The following is an 18,843-nucleotide window of genomic DNA, read 5'->3' as shown; positions in this document are numbered from 1 at the left end:
AATTTAAGTCAACTAGTCATTACATACCATCTGGATTAAAAATATCTTTAAAAGGTAAGAAATAAACATATTTGATCTGCTTATAAGCAGCAATATGATACTTAATAAAACGATCATGGTATATATTTAGGCTCCCAACTGAATTACCAAAACCCCAGACTAATGGCATTAACTTGTCCATCCCAACCTACAGGTTTGAGTCTTGCTAGATAATGGTAGAGGTGGCAGTGTTGGTGTTTCAAAGTTTGGGATATGCTCAAAACTTTGGCTAAATTTTCATAAAATTATAATTTTAATTCAAACAATAGATATTTGGACATCACTGGAAGGATCCCAGCTAAGGGAAATTGCATAATCCTGAGTGGATTCTCCAAGTTTGCCAGTCAACCACCCCCCAAAAACCTCTTTGTGAGTTAAATATTTATTTTTGGTATATTTTTTACCTAAGATATTGGAAATAAGGCATACTTCAGAAAAGAATGCCTAGTAATTTAAGATTTGTCCTTTTAATTTTGACTTGTTCTCTAACTCCATACCAAAATATTAAAGATTAATTTAATATGTGAACCAATTACTTCTATAAATTTACAAAAGATTTGCTAACTTAGTTTATATTGCCCAATATGTTTTCTATCCAATATGTTCACTCTAAGTCCACTTATTTTCATAAAATCCATTTTATTAATTGAAAAAAATAAGTCAATAACTTTTCCTGAAGTCAAAACTCCAAACTGGATCTATTATCAGCAGTATACCTACTTTGATCAGTATTCGGTCTTTGCAAATGCTAAGAATAAGGAGTGGGTGTAATTGGATGGCATGCATTTAATGCTAGCTAAATGAAAATGCTTCTATGGAACTAGCAGACAGGTGGATTTCGTGGAGTGTCTGTTTAGGTGCTTTTATTATAAACATTTTTTCCAATCAGCTGATGGTTGATAAAGAGCTCTTTAACAACATGAATTATAAAACATTGCCCAAAGAACTGAAAAACATATGCAAATTTGAGAATGTAAAAATGTGTTTGGATTTGATACATTTTTTCAGATGAATGACTTAAATTGAGACTCAAATGTTCTCTATATGTTTATTTACAGGACTATCCATATATTTTGTAAAATACAGCATTGATAATATGAGTTTCATTTTAATATCTATAGCAGAACACATTAAGTCTGTATCTTATAGATATCCAATATATGTTGCTGTTGTTTTTTTTCTGATTCCCCACGTTTATTGGGGGCAGAAACAATAGCCACAGCTATATAAATTATTATAAAAAATTTGCTGAAATGCATTACACCAGACACAATATGCTCCAACCAATACTGCTCAAAAATTACAGTCAATATTATTTAGACATACATGTTATGAAACTGCAAAGTGAGTATCAACGAAAATTACTACATATGTAATTGGGCAAATTACTGGATATATTACATGTCTTGGTCATACCTAGGTTAGTAAGCTATTTAGAGCCTGCTGCTTCAGCCACAGACTGTTTATTCCTCACATAATGCTAATCGCAGTGACTGTGCCTGTCTCTGTTATGTCTGGCAAAGCAACGTGTAAGAAGTCAGCTCTGGCCGGGACAGCCAGTTGAACACACATGGCAGCACAAAAAAATTCTATTTAGTTAGGCTGCCTATTCCAGGCCCTTTACTAAGGTTCCCAAATCATTGGAAATAAAATTAAAATTTCAATGTCTGGGTATCTTTTAGTATTTTCCTATTTTAGTTTGATTAGTTTGATATTTGGAAAAAATACAGCAAGTGATAATTTTTGTATTGTTTAAACAAGTTTTTTATTTTTTTTTTCCCCCTTGCCATCACATTTTTGTAATTTTACTCCCAAGAGAGATGGAATATGGATCAAGGAGCTACAGGGCTGGGGATCCTAGCCCACTTGGCATAACAAACATGATACCCTTCAAGGTATGTAGGGTTTACCCAGAGAAGAAAGTGTGGCACTTCAGGGCATTTACTGGGCTTCGTAAAGTAGAGACCACATGCCTACCTAGCATTCTATTCTTGGGCTCTTGTTTCAGAATAATCTTTCATCTATACATGTCTCTCCAATAATATTCCCATTTAAGGATTATCTTTTATCAGTTAAGGACAATTTCATACCGAGATGGAAGTTTTGTCAAATCTAAGCCCATTTTATAGCTACAAAAACCAAGGCAGGCTGGGTGCAGTGGCTCATGCCTGTAATCCCAGCATTCTGGGAGGCCAAGGTGGGTGGATCACTTGAGGTCAGAAGTTTGAGACCAGTCCGGCCAACATGGAGAAACACCATCTCTACTAAAAATACAAAAATTAGCTGGGTGTGGTGGCACACACCTGTAATCCCAGCTACTCAGGGTAGCTGAGGCAGGAGAATTGCTTGAACCACGGAGGTGGAGGTTTCAGTGAGCAGAGATCGCGCAACTGTACTCCAGCCTGGGCAACACAGCAAGACTCGGTCAAAAAATAAATAAACAAATATTATGGCAAAAGATTTCATTTATGTGAAGTCATGCAGTTAGCCACTTTGTGAACAAAACTATGATTCACCATCAATCACAGAGACCTAAAATATTCCTTTCGGGTGTTGCTGCTACTTGATGTTGTTGTACTCCAAAGATGAAGGTTACATCCACTCAGAATTGAATGCTTAACATTATTTATTTAAGAATGTGATTTGTAGCCAACTGACTTTTTAGAAATTAATAACCTAGCTGAGTCAAAGTTGGTCTTAAGCCTTTAAGAGTTGTACTGCGATTCTCCTTTGAATGACTTGCATTTATTGCCCTAATATTGAAGATCTATTTAGTTGTAGTGTTACTTAGACTCCTTATGATATATAGCATATCATATTTCCAAAATGTTTTGTTTCTTTAATTCTAGCCATAAAAGTTTTTTTTTTGTAATAAGTGACTAGAACATTTCAATTTTAATGTCTGTATACACTTTATAGTTTCACATATTTACTGCCACAATGTAAACAGTCTACTGTAGAATGTTACCTAGTTTTTTCCCATTGATTTCCTATCTAGTATGATACTGTGATTATATATTACTTGGTGTTTCTGTTTATTATTCCCCCGGATATTAACTGTGCTATTTTAAAGCATTTAATTTGATAGTGTGAACCCTAATCCCATAGCAGAGCACTTACCTATGTGTCACGTTGTCACAATTTACTCCCTAGTGTAAGTCTAGGGGAGTACTTGCTTTTATTTAAGAAAATCACTGCATGCTGAATTCATCATACATTGGGAAAACAGATCCTTATTCATTCAGTGAACAGACCATGTAGATTTCTATGACATAGCACTGTGTTGGCCAAGGCTCTGTGGGAACAACTATCTATTGTAAAATGGTAGGAGGATAACTGTGAACTTCTTTTGTAACCAATAAAATTCAGAAATGGCACAGTGTAACTCGGTTTGCAATTTTTTTCCCAATATTTTCTTAAAGCTTTATGTATGGAAAGTGTCTTTGTTTTCACTCCATTTTGCATTTTGCCAAGAAAAAGTGACAAAACAGTACTTATCATCTTCCTTCAAAACATATGGCATGTGCCCACAGAATATTAAATGATCTTTTACAATGACAACAAATGTTGTGATATTTCATCTGAAACTCTCAGAATGTAAGGTTTCTTGAAGCAAGCAGGAAAAGCTAAAAGATGGTTCAGGAGGATTGGTTTGCTGGTAGAGATGGTGATGAAAACATATGCTACTTCAAATCTGAAGGAGTACTGCGTACATATGAATCTGTAAGTGGGAGTGGTAGAAAATCTATTATTTATTTGGACTTAAAGATCTTTAAGCAGATCCTATAGCCAGTTTAGTGTCCTCTGGGATGAAAGAGACATGAAATTGAGTAGACATGGTTGTCTTTTTTTCTGTTGTGTTTCACTGTCAGCAGAACAATTTTCCAATGATCCCAGATTACTGAGAAGGGGGCTTCCTAATTTATTTTTCTCACAAACTTCTACTCAAGGGAGGAGGAGTCCTTTATTTGATCTGTAAGCCTGGGAGAAGGACCCAGGCATGTGTAACTTGGTCTTTCCTTCTTATCTCTCTCAAACCTGCCTGCTCCAGTATGAACGTGTTTTGCTTTCCTCCTGCCCCCACGTGATGAACACACTATTTTAGGTCCAGACCTGCCTTCCAGAGGCTGATCTGCAGATCCATCCCTCTTGTTCCTCTGTCAGGACTCTGCAGTGTTTTCCATTTTAGTCAGCTTCATAAAAATGTCTACTCAGTAGACCCAGGCTCTTTCTTCAGTGGGTGGTCTCAAGGTCTAGACTGCAGGTGGGTGTAGGGTTGCGAGTAGAAGGACCCTTCATTTTTGCCACATGTTAAGCCATATTTGCCCCTACATTTTTAAACCAACAATAAAACCTACATTTTAATCTCTATCTGTTCATATTTGGAGTCTATATCTTAGTTGGCTTAGAACTCAGAGGGAAAATGCATGTTACTATTTACCATTCCTCAATACCCCAGCATGCATCATAAAGATTAAATGTTATTTGATACTCACATTCACATAAGCATTGAATAGCAAACTAATAGTCACTATTAATAACAGACACTGGAGAACAAGTCTTTATTTAATGCCACAGCACTCCTTCCATATTAATATTTGTTCAGATAGTAAAACAAAACAAATAATATTTTTAAAGAAAATTCTAGCTTTAAGTATACTTTAAAATTATAATATATCTTGTCTCACCTCTCTACTCCTTTATTAAAAAACATCAGTTGGGAAGTTTGTAATGCTTAATAAAAGGTAGAAGAAAGAAAATTTTGTGTTATATTAGTAATAACAAATAATAATATTATTATTTTATTAATATTATTGTAAATATCTTAATATTAATATTAATTTCATAAATTTCTGTGGAAATTTATGTTTCACAGAGAAATCAGGTGTCTTTAGTGTAGTCCTGGCCAATACTTCTGACTGACTACTTTGGCATTAACAGACTCAGTATTTTTATTACTAAGCAAATGATGTCAAAAGTAAAAGTCATTCTTTTGTTCATCAAATAATATATGGAGAAACTACTACATGCTAAGTATTTTTCTAGGTTCTGGGGTCGCATTAGTGAAAATATAGACTAAAATCTAGAGATTTTATTCCCAAGGAAACTCACAGTCTAGTGGTAGGGAAGATAGAGTAAATAGTAACAAATATGCATTTTAGTGTTTTAGAAGGTGATAAGTTTTAGGAAAAAGCAAAGCTGAGCACAGACTGCAATTTAAGTAGGTTGGTCAGGGTAGACCTCATTAAGGAGATATTTGATCAAAGACTTGAAAGAGGTAGGGAAGCAAGCCAGGTAGACATCAGTGAGAAAGACCATTCCAAGCAGATGGTACAGCCATTGTCAAGGCCCTGAGGAAGGGCTGTGTGTTGGTGTTTGAGGAACCAGGAAGGACAAAGGTAGGGAAACGGAAGGAAAGAGGGAGGCAAGAGTCATAGGAAATGTGACCAGAAAGAGAGATCAGATAGCAAGTTATTGTGCCTTATAGGCACTGTGAGAATTGGAATTTTTCTCTGAGAGAAATGGAAAGCCATTGGAAGAGTTGAGAGATGAATAACACCTAATGACATTGTTTAATAGGATTGTTCTGGCTGTTATGTTGAGAATAGACTTTTGGGAGACAAGAGTACAATTAGAGAGGCTAGTTAGGAGGTCGCTGTTACCAGTGAGGTGAGCAATAATGGCAGCTAGAACATATGCTAGCGGTGGAGGTGGAGCAGTGGCTGGATTCTTCATATATAGTGAACGTTGATCCAAAGTGGTCTTCTGATAGACTGGATGTAAGGTATGAGCTAAAGAGTGGGGCAAGGATTACTCCAGGGTTTTGGCCTAACTAGAAGGATGGATGTTTTACTTACTGAGATGGAAAACATGGTGGGTAGAACATGTTGGGAGGGATAAAATCAGGAATATAGTTTCAGATCTCTTAAATTTGAAATGTTCATTAGAAATCTAAGAGAAGACATTGAATATGCTATTGGATATGTGAGTCTGGAGTTCAGGAGAAAAGTCTAGGCTGGAGTCATAAATTTGGAAATTGTCAACACAGAGATGGCATTTAAAGCCTGCGTGGATTCCTGGACAGCACACTCTCGATGCCTGTAAAAAAGAGACATTCCAAAGTTCTCTGAAAGGTGAGCTTTTCTTTTTAGCCTTGTTTGAGATTCCATAGAGGTTAACATTTTAAAAGGGAACCATTGAAAGATGAATGTTTTCCTGCTGAAGTGACTTTAAAAGAAAAAAAATGCCCTTCAATATCATGGGCACCTTCACCTCTGCAGGTAAAATGAAAAGAATTCAGATAATCCAGAATTAATTTAGAGAATTCTGATTCAAGCAGGCACCAGTTTCCACCATCAGAAGTGCTTCAATTCTGTGTGACTTCTGCATACCTTCATGTTTATGCTGTGTGTCACTTTGTGCTAGATTGGCTTGCAGACAAAATCACAGGTCTTGCAGCTTCCATGGCAGAAGAAAAAAAAAATGACTTTTCTGCCTAATAGTCATGCCTACTTAATTTTTATAACTCATTTTTTAAAAATGGTACAAAGTAGTTATTAGATGCTACACTACGAACCTGAAAGAGTTAGTTCACTTCTCCAAAGAGCCCATTGTAATCCTAAGGAGTTTCCACATTGGGAGAATCTGGCCCAAAATAACAACCTACACAAGACTTTCTGAGTCAGAAAACTATTTAAAGATGAGAGTGCTAAACACTAGTTCCAATAAATACTGGTAACTCTTTTGCATGTGAGCACATCACAGTAGAAAGGGTGAAATAACTATCTTCAAATTGCAAGGCAAGATGGGTGTGAGGAAGAAAAAAAAAACACTAGATTTCTGCCTGTAGGTTGTGTGGTCAGGTCCTTGTGACAGGACTCAAATGACGACAGTTGAATGACACTAGTTCTAACATTGTCAACCTGACTTTCCTTGTGATTTATCTCTTTGGCACAGAGTCAGGTAACATCATTACTCTCAAGAGAGTGGCCACTATCAGAAGCCTTAGAAATACTGCATTGAATTTTCAATACCCATCAAAAGAGAATACTAATGTTTTAAAATATAGAAGACAAGATTTTTGCCAAATCTAAGCTTAACATAATTTTTCTTGAAGAAATTGTTTCTAAAAGAGTAATAAAAATATTTCCTGTTACTGTAACTGCTGTCTTTCATTGAGATTTGAGAAAATGAAACAGAGAAGTGATTATCAAGCACATGCTTCAGCACCTTTGGCCAGCATAAAGCCAAAGTTCAATAGCTTGAAGGAAGATCAGCGGTATCACTGTGAGGGGTGAGGAGAGAGATCTGGTCCCTGCTTTTGGGAGTGTCCCAGGCTTTCCTGTCCCTATAATGCAAACACAGACACTGTGATCTGTTTCTGTAGAGCATCTCCTCCATTTGTGGGGTTTGATCTGAGCTTGGTGGGACAGCTGAGGTCTCGGTCGATGGAAACTGAAAGAGTACTGGGCACGAGTCCTGGCAACAGATTGCCCCTTCCCACTGAGCTTTCAGCCACACACATGCACAGTATTTGAGTGCATATCACTGGTGAGCTGGGGATCTGTTCCTTCAGAAAGCACAATCTGGGAACAACTTTTCTCATTTACATAGAGTAGAGGGAATACTAATTAAGTAAATCTGCTAGATATCCAGCCTTCTTCATAGTCTGAGCTTTAACCAGGTAGAGAGATAGAGGGAGGGAGGAGGGAAGGATGCCAAGTCAGGAGACTGAGGTTCCTTCCTTCCAGCTCGTAGAACTCTGGCTTTAAGAGGAGATAGGCAGTGATTTTTAGTTGACTCACTTTCTCATTATTTACAATGGTTTAGTTTAGAATTGGGTGCCCTTATGTTTTGGGTCCCGTGTTAAAGTTTAAATAAATTATTTCTAATGTCCATGGAATTCTGTTTTCTAAAGAAACAGCCTGCTGAGGAGTTGTGTAAGAAAAGAAAGCATCTTCATGGCCCCACTTCTGGCATACTGTACTAGGGACTGGATGAATTTGATTAAATTTGCCTTAATGGGTCACGAAGGTGACCCTCAAGTCCTCTGGAGTAACGTTAGGAATACAGCAGCCTTTGGAAACTGCCACCAAGTGAATAAAGGGTTGATCTGATTTTTTTAAAAAGCACTCATTTGCTCTCTCCAGACCTCACATGTTTGTTAAATTGGGAAAGCTCAGCAGGTGGTGTGTCTGAAATCTTTTTTTTTCCTTCTTTTTCTTTTGCACTTGATACTTGAAACTGACACAAAGACAACTGAAGCTGCTCGGTCAAATTTCCTGTCTCAAAACAGAGCACTGCTTCTCTTCAAGACAATGAACCCTTAGCTGATGTGATGCAGGATAATTGCTCTCTAAGCAGTCCCGCTCCCTCTCCTTGAAGGAGGTTTTAGTTAAAAGGCCCTGTGGTCTGTGTCTCTAGCTACTGAAAAACTCTCACCTACTTGTAGTACAAGTGGAACCTGCCTGAAGGAAAACACGAAGTATTCTTCTAATTAATTATTGAATGCACTTGCCTCTCTGTAGAAAGAGAATAGGCAGTAGCCTTCCCACAGTGAGTATTTACTCACATTCCTATCTGCATCTTCTTTCCTCTGTGGGAGCCCAGCTCAAGGTCACCTTCAGTGCTTCAGCAGTCATGTGGATCAGCTGACATCCTCCTACTCTGTTTCACAAGTAGCTTTTAGCTGACTAAGGACTCTGAAACTCCTAGTCTAGGCTATTTGGCTCTCCTAGTTTATGGCGCTTCATACTTTCCCGTTGGGTCCTTTGCCTTCTGCTTTTGTGCGACCTGCTCACTCTCTTCAGCTGTATTTATCTGCTGCTGCTTCCCCAGGCTGTCCCCAGGCTGAGCCATTTACATCTCATAGTACAGTGCAGCTCTTAGAGATGAAATGACCTGCCTCCATGCCTTGGTCTATACTTTTCCAGCATTCAAATTAAAATGAAAGTCATCCTTCTCCATGGAGCCTTCGATAATATTACAAAGACTCCTCTGATCTATTTAATGCTATCTCACTGAAGTCCATTGACCCCTCCTGTTCTCTGCCTGAATCCCAGGGGTCTCCCTATCAGTGTACTCCTCACGCTGGCAGCTCTGGGTGACGAGGAGAGACATGATGATGGCGATTATACCTCTTGTTTATCTCTCCAGGACCGTGCACAATCCCTGGCAATAAATGTTTCTTGAATAGATGAAGATATAGATTGTCCTTCTTTATGCCTTAGGTTAAAATCAGAGGATCTAGGCAGAGGCTTTGGAGGAGGAGATGGGACTGAGCGCTGCAGATGAGAGAGGTGGTCTGCAACCCTAGCCAGTCTTCTCTTGTCCACCTTCTGTTCTGTCACTACACATGCCACCCTGGGTTGTCACTGGAACTAGAGTCAGCGATTAGAAAGGAAGAAGGAGGAAGGTGGGGAAATCTTTTGGTGAGAGAGGAGAGGAAGGAGATTTTCTAGGCAGCCACTCAGAGTGTATGGAAGGTGAGTTTACACAGGAGCTACTTGCTTCTAGAATGCTCACAGACGGGAGGCCTTAATTCCACCAGATGCAAGCCACAGCCCGTTGCTGAGGTCTTCCCCTCACTCCTTCCTCACAAAGCTCTGCTCTGTGTGAGATTACGTCCACCTTTCTGGTGCTGTGTTCCCTTCAAACAAAGGCCACAATTTCCCTAAGCTGGGATAGATCTGGGACATATACAACCTTTGACAACAGTCTCCTTTTGGGGAGATTTCAGTACCCTCCAAGTATTAACATTCTTAGCCTTTCTGAGCCTGGGAATTTTCTTAATCCAACACATGCCAATGGGTGGTCCTTAACAGCCCCTCCCATTTGAACACAGTGGGTTTCAGCAAATCTTACTGTTAAGTGAGGTTAGAAGGGTGGGGCTAGAAGGAAGTACAATGCATTTTGACTATTACCTTCTCTAGACTGAACTTTTCATAGGAAAGAAACAGAATTCAGTGATTACTAAAACTTGAGGTAATTTGAGCCTTGTGTTTTGAATTCATACAGTGGAAGTTTTATTTTAAGAAAAGGAAAAAATTTCCTACTTACGTATTTGAGCATTGCAAGAACTCATTTCGTGTTTATAATTGTTAAATTAAAAAAAATTGAATGAACCTTTCAAAGTGAGTAATTTTTTATTTGAATTCTACATCCTTATGTATTATGTAACAATTAGTAATGATGTGATGGATAATTTTCTTTGGAACAGTTCCTGATTCCATTACTCAACTACTCGATCGACCAGTAATTATGAATCATATCTTTAATTAGCTGCTGCTCTTCAGAAACATATGAAAGCCAAGGGCATAAAGTAATTGGCATAAAAGTTTTCCTAATTAATTTATCTGTCCGTGTAAGTAACCAGGGCTAGAGTCTGGGGATCATTTATAACTCCAGGAAGGCCGGCCCTAAAACTCGCTGTTGAAAGAGATTTATATTTGTGAATTATAAAAAGACAACAAGCCACAAAATTGCATTATCCCTAAACTCTAACAATGCAGCCTGTAATGTGCTGTTCAGAGATGAGCAAAAAGTTCCTATTGATCCAATTCATTTTCATCATATCCTCCAGTGAATCTTTCAAATCTCTCTTGCCTTTTCCTCATTCAACATTGTAACAGTAATCAAGCACATTAAGCAATTCATTAAACAACAGCCCCGCTGACCACAGGGAGTACTGCAGCTAACATTCATTAGGCAGCCAATAACTTTATTTAAGTAGCAAAGGGCTTGGGAGTAAAAACCAACTCCTTTGTCTCTCTGTACAGAAACGCACGTTTCAGCAATGATCAAGGTGTACACCCTCTGGCCCACAAAGGTACTTTCAAATGAAGATCTATCTCTACATAAAGCAAAATTAAGGTAGGGTTAAGGTGTCCCGATTATATTATCTCCTTGACAAAATGGTAGTATAAGACTTAGATCACGGCTAAGCATGTCTATGGAAGATTTATGCCTAGTGTGGAAATGGAATGTTCAAATATTGATATTTTGATGCCAGATTTTCAGATCTGACTTTCAAAATGCTAAATAACATGGGAGCTAGGATGGTTGTGTGGCTTCACAGAGCCTGGGCTGGCTTTGTGTGGTTGATAAAAGTGATGGATGCATTTTCTTTCTTGACAACAGAAAATGAACTGAAATAACAAAGCAAGCAGCACAAATTGTTTCTTCAAACCATAATTAGAGATATCCTAGACAAGCTGTACTAGTCCCTCTGAGGTCTGGGAGGAGTCCTGGAAAAAAGGTAAAGAAGGAGGTGCCTGGAAAGTGTCACTAAAACTGTTCTTTTCAGAGAGGCACCTGACCAGTGCCCCCTGGGGCCTGCACCTCTCACACAGCTGTTCTGCACTTTTCTTTAGCAGGTGAATTTTGTTTTAATGGAGCAACTTGAGACCATTGTTATGTAGGCTAAGTTTTCATAAATAACACTATCCATGATATGAAGAAACTATTTTCAGAAAAGATTATTTTCTTCCTGGAGGGACCAGAGGAAATCCCTTTTCATGAGGCATTATTTTCTTGCCTGAAGAGTTTGTAGAGGAAACATATGAGAGTCTCATTTATAAGACTTTCTCTCTTCCACCTTTAAATAGTGAGCTATGTGTCAAAATTAACCATCATTTGATAAATTTTCTTCTTAAATAATGAAATACTCTCTTCTTCCAAACCTTTATTTCATAGGTAAGGTGTTGGCATCATCCTTTCTAGCCTATATCTATCGAGTAAGCTACTGACATTGCGCTCAGTAAGAAAAATTGCCTTCGTATTAGGCTCTACTTTGCAGTACAGCTAATAAAAGCAGTCTACATAGCAAAATCAAACGTATGATTTCCTTCTCCTCCCTCCCATGTTGGAGATGTGGGTTTGGAATGGGGCTCCTCTCCCTGCTTGGGTAATATCTGAGATTATTCTCTGAGCTTCTGAGAAGGGAGATTATACATGAGACATGAAGCAGAGAAAGAGCCTGAGTTAGAGCAGAGGAATGGGAGGTCTTGAAGGCCAGTGTTAGGAGCTAGGTGTGAATAAACCACCAGAGTTAAAAAACCACTCTAGTAAACAGTAAGGATTTAACATTATCACCTTTGGAGAAAGTGCTTTAAAAGAAAATTAACAATCTCAGCACTTTGGGAGGCCGAGACGGGCGGATCACGAGGTCAGGGGATCTAGACCATCCTGGCTAACATGGTGCAACCCCGTCTCTACTAAAAAATACAAAAAACTAGCCGGGCGAGGTGGTGGGCGCCTGTAGTCCCAGCTACTCAGGAGGCTGAGGCAGGAGAATGGCGTAAACCCGGGAGGCGGAGCTTGCAGTGAGCTGAGATTCGGTCACTGCACTCCAGCCTGGGCGACAGAGTGAGACTCCGTCTCAAAAAAAAAAAAAAAAGAAAATTAACAAATGCAAATTTCACTGCCTCATGGGTTAACAACAAAGTCAATTTTGTATCCTTAAAACATTCACTTTGTATACATTTTGAACCATTGAATCCTACTTTTTGGTCCTAATGATCACATACAGGATTTTATGTTTCAAAATGGAGCAAGTTTTTGTGTCTCCTCAGTCGTACCACCTGTGCTGCTACATTCAGGTGATGGCTGAGGGCAAAGGAGAAGAAGATAAAGGATTTGTAGTTTATCAAAGGCAATGTTGCTGAGGACATAGGGATCAGAGTGAAATGTGGCTTTGCCTGAGATTTAAATCCCCTTTAACCATGAGTTGTTGTGGCTGAATTCATTTTTAATGCCAATATGTTGAATATAGTCATATTCTTTCTCTGGGTAATTCCATGGTGTTATGTTACATTTTTGCCTTAATGTTGAGAAATATCACAGATACGGATGGTCAAAAGTTCTTTCAAAAGAATAAATTTTAAAAAGCCAACTTTTGGTGACATTTTACCTTTATCCTGCTTAATAATAGAAAAAGCTAACATTGTTTGAATGCATAATAAGCATTATATATTCCAGGCACTGTGACAACAGCTTTGCAGGTAGTATTTCATTTAATTCTTTCAATTATAGAGAGAGGCAAGTATTATTATTTTTTTCTGTTTTATAATTTATAAATTTTGGGATTAGAGGATTTGTATGACTTGTCCAAGGTCCAGTACTAACTAGAACTGGCTAGCATTAGCTTAAGAACACCAGTTATGCTTATCTCTTCTCAGCTTCCATGTTTAGTGACTTCATGGTGGTATAGTGGGAACTGGCTATAGTGGGAGCCTTTACACCATGGAAATAAGCAAATGCTACAAATGTGGCTTCCCTGCATCCCAAAAGGCAGTTTCTAAACATTTACTAGCACAACACATCCATGATCATGCAGGTAATAATGGGAGGGCCAGAATTTGAAACCGAGTTTGCTTTACTTTAGAGCCCATAATTCTTAGTACTATATTAAGCTGCCTCACTGAATTATCACTCAGTTAATGACATTTACTGAACAATTTTTTCCCCTACAAAGGCTGTACTTAATGTTTTACAGTTAAGTTTTAAAAATCAGAGTTTATTTGGGAAGACCAAACATCAAACTGGGATGTTTAAGGACACCCAGCCAGCTATAAGCTCTTGCAGTCTGGCCGGATGAGGTGGGAGGGCTGACTGTCTTTAACAGTCCTTGGTTCCCCTGCCATAGGTTCAGAGGAATAGATGAGGTGGTTATTTTTCGAACTTTTCCCCTAGATGTTGACAAGCTAGGCAAATTGCAGAGAAAAGGATTGTTGGATTTACTGCAGTGGAAAATAATAAAACCAAAACAGGGATACAGACATAGATTAGACATCTCCCATGTGCAATGACAGACACCAGTCATGGCAGTGTGGTGTTAAAAAAGAAACTGTTAAATTTTTATTTTGTGGATATGTTATAAGCATTGTAGTTATGTTTGAATGATTCCTTTTCTTTTGAGATACTGGTACTGAAATATTAACAGATGAAAGGATATGATCTCTGTAATTTGTTTCAAAATAATCTGAAGGAAGAAAATCTGGGGATAGGTGGGAATATAGATGAAAGAAGATTAACCATAATTTCAGAGACTGAGTAATGTGTACGTGGAAGTTCCTTTTACTATTCTCTCTGTTTTTGTATTTGTTTGAAATGTTCTATAATAAAAAGTAAAACAAACAAACAAACGGCTAGGTCACAAAGTGCAATTTGGTGTTGTAAGACCAGCACGAAATTTATTCCAAATCTATGCATATCCAGGTTTACAGATATTAAAATACAGTAAGAGGATATCAATGAAAACTAAATATTTAACAGCTGATTTTAACAAAAACCCTATTTTATAGTAAACAAGACTGAATATAACAGTAATATAAAACTAAGAAGGAAAGCTTCCAGAAGTTAGATAGTTATTTATGTCCAATGGATGAACTTCATGTATCAATTTTTATTTTTGTTGCTTGTTTATTTTATTTTATTTATTTTATTTTACTTTTTTTTTGAGACGAGTCTCACTCTGTCGCCCAGGCTTGAGGGCAGTGGCGTGATCTCTGCTCACTGCAACCTCCGCCTCCGGGTTCATGCCATTCTCCTGCCTCAGACTCCCTAGTTTTATTTTCTTGATGGAGTCTGGCTCTGTCACCCAGGCTGGAGTGCAATGGCAGATCTCAGCTCACTGCAACCTCTGCCTCCTGGGTTCAAGCAATTCTCCTGCTTCAGCCTCCTGAGCTCTGGGGTTACAGGCACGCGCCGCCACGCCCAGCTAATTTTTTGTATTTTTAGTAGAGATGAGGTTTCACCATGTTGGCCAAGCTGGTCTCGAACTCCTGACCTCAGGTAATCCACCTGCCTAGGCCTCCCAAAGTGCTGGGATTACAGGCATGAGTTACTGCACCTGGCCCATGTGTCAAACATTTTAACAAACATTCCTTTTTTGCTTCCAGATACCAGTCAGGATTGTTACACTGGCTTTGCCTTTATCAATTTAATTCTGCAAACTTTCTGAGCTTCCTCCCCAGAAGGGAAGGCAGTGAATCAGATACAATAATGTAATTTTTTTGTAAACTTTGAGTGTTTATACAGCATCTTCAGTAACTTTCTAATGAAGACCACGGCGTTAAAACATGAATGGCTGCTACTTGTCATCTGAATATACAGCTTTTTAAATAGTAAGATTTTAGTAGTATTAAGCAGGAAAAAATATTGAATAATACAACTTTAGGGCCAGGTATGGTGGCTCACGCCTCTAATCCCAGCACTTTGGGAGGCTGAGGCAGGTGGATCACGAGGTCAGGAGTTTGAGACCAGCCTGGTCAACATGATGAAACCCCGTCTCTACTAAAAATACAAAAATTAGCTGGCATAGTGGCAGGTGCCTGTAATCTCACATCCTCAGGAGGCTGAAGCAGCAGAATTGTTTGAACCCAGGAGGCGGAGGTTGCAGTGAGCCGAGATTGTGCCATCACCTTCTAGCCTGGCCAACAATGCGGGACTACATCTTAAAACTTTAAGTCAGCTTTTAAAATAATCCCTTAGATAAGTTTGAAGTCTTTCTCCATAATAATTATCTTTTTCATTATTAGTGAATCTTCATTCTCCTCTCCTGTGCTGTCCTTGACATATATACGTATTTTTTAAGCTAAGCAATCTCATCCTAACTTGGAGCTAAAATGTTCCCTGGACTTTGACAGCCCTGTATTTGAGGCACACTAGGGGTTAAAGACCCAATCTCTCTTCTCTCAGCTTTAGTACTGACTTGTCTTGGTCTCTGCCACATACCATCATCCCACTTAAGTTGCTAAAACTAATGAAAAGAAGGTCTTAATTTTCAACCTAACACTGTCAATCAGCTAAAGAGGTTTATGCTGCTCCTTCAGTTCTTTTGCTTTGCATTTCTCCATGAGGCCAATAATATTCTTCCTAAAGAGGAAGAATGGAAAGAGGAGCATGCGAATGGCAGCAATGTTGCCCCAATTTTAGACAAGTGTTTTCCTACTTCTTTTTCTTTTTGAAAGCATTAGGTCCAATTTCTCTCCTTCAAACTCTCAAGGAAAGAAAAAAAGTCATTTATTTTAAGTCTGCAAATGTTATTATTTTCCTTTATGAGCCCCCACCTATTTGGTGCCTTTTCTGGGTCAAGTACTTTTCTGAATGCTTTAAATACATTAACACTTAGTGTTCAGTTATTATGTCCCTTTTTACTATAAGGAACTGGAGATTAGAGAGACAAAGATGAAGTAACTTGTACAACCAGGATTACAAAAGTAGTAAGTATTAGAGGCAGAATTCAAACCAGTGTCCCCTACCTCTAAGAGACAGAATTCAAACCAGTGTCCTCTACCTCTAAAGCTTGGAGTAGTACCTATTGTCTCACAGGTTATTTAATTAAATGTTTCCCAGCAGGCTCCCATTAGCAACAGTTTTCAACTCTTCACAGCAAAGTTTATTTAAAATGAATCAGAAAAAATATCATTTTCTTCGTAGAGATTATTATTTCATAGTGGTCTTCAAATAGCAACTTTCTCTCACCACGACACTCAATTAATTATCAGCATGACAACAATATTCGTTGAACCATCCTGTTTCAAACTAGGTAATAAGACAACATCACGCAGCACAGTTTCTGTCTTCGAGATGTTTATAGAAGTATACAAACACGACAAACTCTTCCTTCTGCACAATGTTAACTTCATGAGATTAGCATTCAATTTTTATTTCTGCTTTATAATTTTAAAAAATCTTTAAAAGCAAAGTAAATGCCACTAGAGAATGGTAATTGTTGGAAGAAGACTTAAGGCAAGTTGAGAGCACTTATTCCTCTTCCCTGAACTAGCAAAGTTGTCTGTACTGGGAATAAGAATGGGAGGAACAAGCTGGGCACTGTGGCTTATGCCTGTTATCCCAGCACTTTGGGAGGCCGAGGCAGGCAGATCATGAGATCAGGAGATCGAGACCATCCTGGCCAACATGGTGAAACGCTGTCTGTACTAAAAATACAAAAATTAGCTGGGTATGGTGGCGTGCGCCTGTAGTCTCAACTACTCAGGAGGCTGAGGCAGGAGAATGACTTGAACCCATGAGGTGGAGGTTGCAGTGAGCCGAGATCACTCCACTGTACTCCAGCTTGGTGACAGAGCAAGACTCTGTCTCAAAATAAAAATAAAAATAAAAAAATGGTAGGAACAATGGTCTCTGTACATAGTGGAGAGAATGGGTATGTTAGACTACTACTCCTACTCTCCGGACTTAAAGCTTCAAAAAACATATCAGTTCCCTGCACCTTTGTGTACCCATATACACACATATAGAGACACATACTACATACACATTTATGTAGAGAATGGATATGTTTTTAGAAGGTTAAAGTCTAGAGAGAGGAGAAGATGACTACACAAGTCATATGGCTTCAAAGTAGAACGAAGGGGTCAAAGAAAAATTTTAAACCAGGAGCTTGTCGAAGAGACAGTTAATTTTCATAGTTATTTAAAAATTTGCTTGAGCCAAAGTATAAAAGTAGGGGCATAATTAAGAATAGAGATTTAAGGATAGAGGGATAGAAATCCAATTACAGGAAATCTTTATTTGGAAGTGAGGTTGCAGTAGAAATTGTGACTTTCAAACACATTTGCACAAGAAAGCAGAATTTGGGGATCACATGGTTATTGGTAAAAGAGAGACACACATGTACAATCATAGATGATGTCAATGATTCTAAGACCCAGTGGAAGTACACAGTGGGAAAGAATTAAGAGAAAGACCAGAATTTAGTCTGTGAGCAATGAAGTTGAACAGGACAAGGGGATTTTCAGCCTTTATGTGGGAGAAAAGAGAAGAATAGCATTGAACAACAAGGCAGAGGTGAATATTGGAAGGTAAATCTAGAAGATAGGAGTGCAAGTAATAAAAAATAAAGCATCTCGGATTGGTTTATAGTTTCCTTTGCATTAAGATGGACATTCTGTCTACACGCCTCACAAGCGGCTGATATGCCAACATTTTTGCCGCATTCTAGAGAACATAAAATGCTTTGTGTTCCTTCTTTCAATGAGATTTGGGATTAAAGACCAATCAAACTGTCTAAGTAGAACAACTATGGGAATTTTTTATTAGTGATAGTGAGAAAATATTATTAAAAAACATCTGGAATATAACATGTTCTACTGATTAGATATATTCCCCTGACTGCCATATGCACAGAAAGACATGAATTACATGTGTATATAAAGCTGTGAATATATCTTGGCATATCTCCTGGAAGAGATGCCAAGTTTTATATATCTATCTATATATACACACATATAGATACACATATACATACTACATACAGAGATGAATTAGATAGTGTTAGATGTTTGTTTAGTCCATTAGACACTAACAAGCTATTGAATAAGTAAAATCAGAAGACAGTGCCAATTGAACCTTATGTGCTTGTTATGGTGGATGTGCAGCCCTGCCTCAAGGCAAGGAGATAGGCTCCTGCTTAGCACCAAGCTGTGTACCCTGTGGCACTCGATAAATCCTTGTTAACTGATTGACTGACTAAATGACCTCTCATTGCTCCTTCCGGCCCATCTGATACACAGCTAGGGTGAGTTCTGATGTCAGAGAATCTCCAAATAGTGAGTAGAGCAGGACTATATATGTACACATAGGTAACTAGAGATAGAAAGGAGCAAATGTGTTATCTAAACACCCTCTCTTCCAATTGCTAATACCGCATTAGATAAAACCCAGCCCCCTTTCTCTTTAATTACTGGAAGTACTTGAAGACCTTTGTTACAAAACAGTGGTCTCCATAACACAACCTTGTGGCCAGTGAATTGAGAATGATATTACCATGTTCAAGCA

Source organism: Chlorocebus sabaeus, chromosome 13 (assembly GCF_047675955.1).
Source record: "Chlorocebus sabaeus isolate Y175 chromosome 13, mChlSab1.0.hap1, whole genome shotgun sequence".
NCBI lineage: Eukaryota > Metazoa > Chordata > Mammalia > Primates > Cercopithecidae > Chlorocebus > Chlorocebus sabaeus.
This window is presented reverse-complemented; position numbering follows the sequence as displayed.